The following is a 6000-nucleotide window of genomic DNA, read 5'->3' on the forward strand; positions in this document are numbered from 1 at the left end:
CCGCACTGAGCCCTGATTGCCCGTCTCCAGTGGGCGAGTGGACACAGCCAGATCCGCACTGCGCCCTGCCTGCCCGTCTCCAGTGGGCGAGTGGACACAGCCAGATCCACACTGCGCCCTGCCTGCCCGTCTGCCGTGTGTGAGTGGACACATCCAGATCCGCACTGCGCCCTGCCTGACCGTCTCCCGTGGGTGAGTGGACACAGCCAGATCCGCACTGCGCCCTGCCTGCCCGTCTGCCGTGGGTGAGTGGACACAGCCAGATCCGCCCTGCGCCCTGCCTGACCGTCTCCCTTGGGTGAGTGGACACAGCCAGATCCTCACTGCACCCTGCCTGACCGTCCTTCGTGGGTGAGTGGACACAGCCAGATCCGCACTGCGCGCTGCCTGCCCGTCTCCCGTCGGTGAGTGGACACAGCCAGATCCGCACTGCGCCCTGCCTGCCCGTCTCCCGTCAGTGAGTGGACACAGCCAGATCAGCACTGCGCCCTGCCTGCCCGTCTCCCGTGGGTGAGAGGACACAGCCAGATCCGCACTGCGCCTTGCCTGCCCGTCTCCCGTCAGTGAGTGGACACAGCCAGATCCGCACTGCGCCCTGCCTGCCCGTCTGCCGTGGGTGAGTGGACACAGCCAGATCCGCACTGCGCCTTGCATGCCCGTCTACCGTCAGTGAGTGGACACAGCCAGATCCGCACTGCGCCCTGCCTGCCCGTCTCCCGTGGGTGAGTGGACACAGCCAGATCCGCACTGAGCCCTGATTGCCCGTCTCCAGTGGGCGAGTGGACACAGCCAGATCCGCACTGCGCCCTGCCTGCCCGTCTCCAGTGGGCGAGTGGACACAGCCAGATCCACACTGCGCCCTGCCTGCCCGTCTGCCGTGGGTGAGTGGACACAGCCAGATCCGCACTGCGCCCTGCCTGACCGTCTCCCGTGGGTGAGTGGACACAGCCAGATCCGCACTGCGCCCTGCCTGCCCGTCTGTCGTGGGCGAGTGGACACAGCCAGATCTGCACTGCGCCCTGCCTGACCGTCTGCCGTCGGTGAGTGGACACAGCCAGATCCACACTGCACCCTGCCTGCCCGTCTGCCGTGGGCGAGTAGACACAGCCAGATCCGCAATGCGCCCTGCCTGCCCTTCTGCCGTGGGGGAGTGAACACAGCCAGATCCGCAATGCGCCCAGCCTGCCCGTCTCCCGTCAGTGAGTGGACACAGCCAGATCCGCACTGCGCCCTACCTGCCCGTCTCCCGTGGGCGAGAGGACACAGCCAGATCCGCACTGCGCCCTGCCTGCCCGTCTGCCGTGGGTGAGTGTACACAGCCAGATCCGCACTGCGCCTTGCCTGCCCGTCTCCCGTCAGTGAGTGGAAACTGCCAGATCCGCACTGTGCCCTACCTGACCGTCTGCCGTGGGCGAGTTGACCCAGCCAGATCCGCACTGCGCCCTGCCTGACCGTCTGCCGTGGGTGAGTGGACACAGCCAGATCCGCACTGCGCCCTGCCTGACCGCCTGCCGTGGGTGAGTGGACACAGCCAGATCCGCACTGCGCCCTGCCTGCCCGTCTGCCGTGGGCGAGTGGACACAGCCAGATCCGCACTGCGCCCTGCCTGCCCTTCTGCCGTGGGTGAGTGGTCACAGCCAGATCCGCACTGCGCCCTGCCTGACCGTCTGCCGTGGGTGAGTGGACACAGCCAGATCCCCACTGCGCCCTGCCTGCCCGTCTGCCGTGGGTGAGTGGACACAGCCCGATCCGCACTGCGCCCTGCCTGACCGTCTGCCGTGGGTGAGTGGACACAGCCAGATCCGCACTGCGCCCTGCCTGACCGTCTGCCGTGGGTGAGTGGACACAGCCAGATCCGCACTGCGCCCTGCCTGCCCGTCTGCCGTGGGCGAGTGGACACAGCCAGATCCGCACTGCGCCCTGCCTGACCGTCTCCCGTGGGTGAGTGGACACAGCCAGATCCGCACTGCGCCCTGCCTGACCGCCTCTCGTGTGTGAGTGGACACAGCCAGATCCGCACTGCGCCCTGCCTGCCCTTCTGCCGTGGGCGAGTGGACACAGCCAGATCCGCACTGCGCCCTGTCTGACTTCTGCCGTGGGTGAGTGAACACAGCCAGATCCGCACTGCGCCCTGCCTGCCCGTCTCCCGTCAGTGAGTGGACACAGCCAGATCTGCACTGCGCCCTACCTGCCCGTCTCCCGTGGGCGAAAGGACACAGCCGGATCCGCACTGCGCCCTGCCTGACCGTCTGCCGTGGGTGAGTGGACACAGCCAGATCCACACTGCGCCCTGCCTGCCCGTCTGCCGTGGGTGAGTGGACACAGCCCTATCCGCACTGCGCCCTGCCTGACCGTCTGCCGTGGGTGAGTGGACACAGCCAGATCCGCACTGCGCCCTGCCTGACCGTCTGCCGTGGGTGAGTGGACACAGCCAGATCCACACTGCGCCCTGCCTGCCCGTCTGCCGTGAGCGAGTGGACACAGCCAGATCCGCACTGCGCCCTGCCTGACCGTCTGCCGTCGGTGAGTGGACACAGCCAGATCCGCACTGCGCCCTGCCTGACCGCCTGCCGTGGGTGAGTGGACACAGCCAGATCCGCACTGCGCCCTGCCTGCCCGTCTCCCGTGGGTGAGTGGACACAGCCAGATCCGCACTGCACCCTGCCTGCCCTTCTGCCGTGGGTGAGTGAACACAGCCAGATCCGCACTGCGCCCTGCCTGCCTGTCTCCAGTGGGCGAGTGGACACAGCCAGATCCACACTGCGCCCTGCCTGCCCGTCTGCCGTGGGTGAGTGGACACAGCCAGATCCGCAATGCGCCCTGCCTGACCGTCTCCCGTGGGTGAGTGGACACAGCCAGATTTGCACTGCGCCCTACCTGCCCGTCTCCCGTGGGCGAGTGGACACAGCCAGATTTGCACTGCGCCCTGCCTGCCCGTCTGTCGTGGGCTAGTGGACACAGCCAGATCCGCACTGCGCCCTACCTGACAGTCTGCCGTCGGTGAGTGGACACAGCCAGATCCACAGTGCGCCCTGCCTGTCCGTCTGCCGTGGGCGAGTGGACACAGCCAGATCCGCACTGCGCCCTGCCTGCCCGTCTCCCGTGGGCGAGTGGACACAGCCAGATCCGCACTGCGCCCTGCCTGACCGCATGCCGTGGGTGAGTGGACACAGCCAGATCCGCGCTGCGCCCTGCCTGCCCGTCTCCCGTGGGCGAGTGGACACAGCCAGATCCGCACTGCGCCCTGCCGGCCCTTCTGCCGTGGGTGAGTGGACACAGCCAGATCCGCACTGCGCCCTGCCTGACCGTCTGCCGTGGGTGAGTGGACACAGCCAGATCCACACTGCGCCCTGCCTGCCCGTCTGCCGTGGGTGAGTGGACACAGCCGGATCCGCACTGCGCCCTGCCTGACCCTCTGCCGTGGCTGGGTGGACACAGCCAGATCCGCACTGCGCCCTGCTTGACCGTCTGCCGTGGGTGAGTGGACACAGCCAGATCCACACTGCGCCCTGCCTGCCCGTCTGCCGTGGGCGAGTGGACACAGCCAGATCCGCACTGCGCCCTGCCTGACCGTCTGCCGTGGGTGAGTGGACACAGCCACATCCGCACTGCGCCCTGCCTGACCGCCTGCCGTGGGTGAGTGGACACAGCCAGATCCGCACTGCGCCCTGCCTGCCCGTCTCCCGTGGGCGAGTGGACACAGCCAGATCCGCACTGCGCCCTGCCTGCCCTTCTGCCGTGGGTGAGTGGACACAGCCAGATCTGCACTGCGCCATGCCTGACCGTCTGCCGTGGGTGAGTGGACACAGCCAGATCCGCACTGCGCCCTGCCTGCCCTTCTGCCGTGGGTGAGTGAACACAGCCAGATCCGCACTGCGCCCTGCCTGACCGTCTGCCGTCAGTGAGTGGACACAGCCAGATCCGCACTGCGCCCTACCTGCCCGTCTCCCGTGGGCGAGAGGACACAGCCAGATCCGCACTGCGCCCTGCCTGACCGTCTGCCGTGGGTGAGTGGACACAGCCAGATCCACACTGCGCCCTGCCTGCCCGTCTGCCGTGGGTGAGTGGACACAGCCCGATGGGCACTGCGCCCTGCCTGACCGTCTGCCGTGGGTGAGTGGACACAGCCAAATCCGCATTGCGCCCTGCCTGACCGTCTGCCGTGGGTGAGTGGACACAGCCAGATCCACACTGCGCCCTGCCTGCCCGTCTGCCGTGGGCGAGTGGACACAGCCAGATCCGCACTGCGCCCTGCCTGACCGTCTGCCGTGGGTGAGTGGACACAGCCAGATCCGCACTGCGCCCTGCCTGACCGCCTGCCGTGGGTGAGTGGACACAGCCAGATCCGCACTGCGCCCTGCCTGCCCGTCTCCCGTCAGTGAGTGGACACAGCCAGATCCGCACTGCGCCCTACCTGCCCATCTCCCGTGGGCGAGAGGACATAGCCAGATCCGCACTGCGCCCTGCCTGCCCGTCTGCCGTGGGTGAGTGGACACAGCCAGATCCGCACTGCGCCTTGCCTGCCCGTCTCCCGTCAGTGAGTGGGCACAGCCAGATCCGCACTGCGCCCTGCCTGCCCGTCTGCCGTGGGTGAGTGGACACAGCCAGATCCGCACTGCGCCTTGCCTGCCCGTCTCCCGTCAGTGAGTGGACTCAGCCAGATCCGCACTGCGCCCTGCCTGCCCGTCTCCCGTGGGTGAGTGGACACAGCCAGATCCGCACTGAGACCTGCCTGCCCGTCTCCAGTGGGCGAGTGGACACAGCCTGATCCGCACTGCGCCCTGCCTGCCCGTCTCCAGTGGGCGAGTGGACACAGCCAGATCCACACTGCGCCCTGCCTGCCCGTCTGCAGTGGGTGAGTGGACACAGCCAGATCCGCACTGCGCCCTGCCTGACCGTCTCCCGTGGGTGAGTGGACACAGCCAGATACGCACTGCGCACTGCCTGCCCGTCTGCCGTGGGTGAGTGGACACAGCCAGATCCGCACTGCGCCTTGCCTGCCCGTCTCCCGTCAGTGAGTGGGCACAGCCAGATCCGCACTGCGCCCTGCCTGCCCGTCTGCCGTGGGTGAGTGGACACAGCCAGATCCGCACTGCGCCTTGCCTGCCCGTCTCCCGTCAGTGAGTGGACACAGCCAGATCCGCACTGCGCCCTGCCTGCCCGTCTCCCGTGGGTGAGAGGACACAGCCAGATCCGCACTGAGACCTGCCTGCCCGTCTCCAGTGGGCGAGTGGACACAGCCAGATCCGCACTGCCCCCTGCCTGCCCGTCTCCAGTGGGCGAGTGGACACAGCCAGATCCACACTGCGCCCTGCCTGCCCGTCTGCCGTGGGTGAGTGGACACAGCCAGATCCGCACTGCGCCCTGCCTGACCGTCTCCCGTGGGCGAGTGGACACAGCCAGATCCGCACTGCGCCCTGCCTGCCCGTCTCCCGTGGGTGAGTGGACACAGCCAGATCCGCACTGCGCCCTGCCTGCCCGTCTCCCGTGGGCGAGTGGACACAGCCAGATCCGCACTGCGCCCTGCCTGCCCTTCTGCCGTGGGTGAGTGGACACAGCCAGGTCCGCACTGCGCCCTGCCTGACCGTCTGCCATGTGTGTGTGGACACAGCCAGATCCACACTGCGCCCTGCCTGCCCGTCTGCCGTGGGTGAGTGGACACAGCCCGATCCGCACTGCGCCCTGCCTGACCGTCTCCCGTGGGCGAGTGGACACAGCCAGATCCGCACTGCGCCCTGCCTGACCGTCTGCCGTGGGTGAGTGGACACGGCCAGATCCGCACTGCGCCCTGCCTGACCGTCTCCCTTGGGTGAGTGGACACAGCCAGATCCACACTGCGCCCTGCCTGCCCGTCTGCCGTGGGTGAGTGCACACAGCCAGATCCGCACTGCGCCCTGCCTGACCATCTCCCGTGGGTGAGTGGACACAGCCAGATCCGCACTGCGCCTTGCCTTCCCGTCTCTCGTGGGTGAGTGGACCCAGCCATATCCGCACTGCGCC

This window comes from Microcebus murinus, chromosome 7 (genome assembly GCF_040939455.1).
Source record: "Microcebus murinus isolate Inina chromosome 7, M.murinus_Inina_mat1.0, whole genome shotgun sequence".
In the NCBI taxonomy this organism is placed as follows: Eukaryota; Metazoa; Chordata; class Mammalia; order Primates; family Cheirogaleidae; genus Microcebus; species Microcebus murinus.